Below are 2262 nucleotides of genomic sequence, written 5' to 3'. Positions count from 1 at the left end.
TAAAGCACTGTTTTAAAATTACATATTCCAGTTAGCCTTTTAAAATTATGTCTCTAGTTCACATTACATACGGATAAAATATTTTCTCTCTCATACGTAAATACCCACCCTGATCTTCAACAAAACAATATATTCCTGAAAACCTCAACAGGACATGGTTACCAAACAAGTTTTATAAGCCAGCATGTCTGGCATACATGCCCAGATTTAATCTGTTCCTCCACTAGATGGGAATCAGACTTTGGCAAGATTAAAAGCTGAGTGTGCCTTGTGGTGTTTGCCATGATGAGCGCAAGAAATCACCACCAGCAGAAAACTGTCAAATGAGGAGCTTAAAGCAGTGAAAACTAAAATACACATGCTTGTTAAGCAATGTCAAAAGAGCAGATAACTAAAATTTTAAGTAGCCAAATTATAATATAATGGAATGTCATCTGTAATATAAAATCATGCTATAATCTGAATTAGTAGGGAATATTTTCTTAATTATCTTTATAAGTAGCAGGAGTAAATTTCTTTATGGAAAGATACATCTTATCTTGTTCTAAAACACATGAATAATTTACCTTTTTCAGCATATGGCCAAGATTAGAAGTGTACTTGAGAAACTAATAGATTCTTATGAATAACAAATATAACCCGCCATCTTGTCTTCATTAGAATTCTAACAAATGTTATATACTTCTATCTCTAGTTTAAAGGATGAAAGAACTGAGCCAAAAGTATTTAAATGACTTGCTTGTAGTCACACTCTAAACAAGGCTACCCATTTCCTTTCTTCTTTTACCTCCTGTTTTTCCTCCTTGTTTGCTCCTTCTCAGTTACTTTCAAAACCCCTCTTCTTCCACCAGTCCCTTAAATGCCAATTTCCGCAGGGTCTATCTTTGGTTCTCTTTCCTCAGTCTACATAATCTCATTAGATAATTCCTACCACATTCATAGTTTCAATTACCACAATACTCCATGACTCTCAAACTTAAATCTCCATCTGAGCCCATACTCCAAAGAACAGATCTGCATATCCCACTGCTTACTAAAAATTTCAGTGTGAATGTCCTGTGGGTATGGAGTCCACATCCAAAAGTGGATTCCTGCTCCACTTCCCACATTTTCTATCTTAAGAAATGTACCATCATCCACTCACTCATTCACTTGAAACGGAAACCTGGGAATTCCTCTACTCATCCAAAAGTGGATTCCTGCTCCACTTCCCACATTTTCTATCTTAAGAAATGTACCATCATCTACTCACTCATTCACTTGAAATGGAAACCTGGGAATTCCTCTACTTAACGGAAACCTGGGAATTCCTCTACTCCCCAAATCTACCACATTCAGTCACTAAATTCTAATGATTATACATCTCGAATCTCTTCCATTCTTTCTTCAGGAAAACTGATTATCCTCTTTTTTGCTTTAATCTTCGCGTTACTTCTGAGATCTACTCCCCCTTTCTTTCCTCCATCTTTTCTCCCTTTGGCTCACAGTCCCCTTCTCCATCTCAGGCTCCACTGATTCCTCCCTCACCCAGCCTCACCGTTCTAAGCCCTCCAGTCTCATGAGTCTCCTCTCCATTCAGCTTCAGGCATATAATAACATGACCATGCTTTAGACTTTGTCATCACTCAGAACTGTACCAGCTTCCAGACCTTCAACTCCGAAATTCTCTTCTAACTGCAATCTTCATTCCAACCAAATTACTTTTGGTCCTTATTGTGGTCTTTAATCCTTCAGCTTCTACCTAGTCTCATAATCTAGTAGTCTCCTTACTTCCATAATCTTCATCCTATGATATGGTTCAGACATCTCAATGATCCTGTCACTAGTACTGAAGATTTTTCCATGCCCCATCATTTCTTTTTTCTTGCTTGAACTACTAAGCATAATACTAAAAATAACAAAATAAACTAAGAAAGTACGTAATTTCCAAGTTTTTTAATGAGTATGGATTACTTTCATAACTAAAATAATAATGCAGCATGGTTTCTTTTGGTGGCTGGCTGGTATGGAGACCCAAACCCATGATCTTGGTACTATAAGGCTGTGCTCTAAGCAACTGAGCTAACTGGCCAGCCCTCATAACTAAAATAATAATGATAATGATAACAGAAAAAAGATTTAAAAGTAATGATTAAGAAAATAAAACTCTAGGCATTGATGTAAGCTATTTGTATCTAAGAAGTTATTACTATATAAGTTTCTAAGCACATGTAGAAAATACTATCTAAATCTTCAGAAATAAATGAAGATGTTTATGTGACT

The 2262-nt window shown here is 36.2% G+C and overlaps 1 protein-coding gene across 1 annotated transcript in view; it reads right to left on the bottom strand.

Annotated features, from left to right (window-relative positions):
- The window catches only part of CEP135 (centrosomal protein 135kDa), a gene marked incomplete at its 5' end in the record, with an annotated part of 63205 nt that overhangs the window by 58978 nt on the left and 1965 nt on the right, over positions 1–2262 (bottom strand). The window lies entirely within an intron of this gene.

The sequence above is a fragment of the Galeopterus variegatus genome, unplaced genomic scaffold, assembly GCF_000696425.1.
Source record: "Galeopterus variegatus unplaced genomic scaffold, G_variegatus-3.0.2 Scaffold7397, whole genome shotgun sequence".
Taxonomy (NCBI): Eukaryota; Metazoa; Chordata; class Mammalia; order Dermoptera; family Cynocephalidae; genus Galeopterus; species Galeopterus variegatus.
The sequence above is the reverse complement of the archived record's forward strand: the minus strand, read 5'-3'. Positions and strand labels throughout refer to the sequence as shown.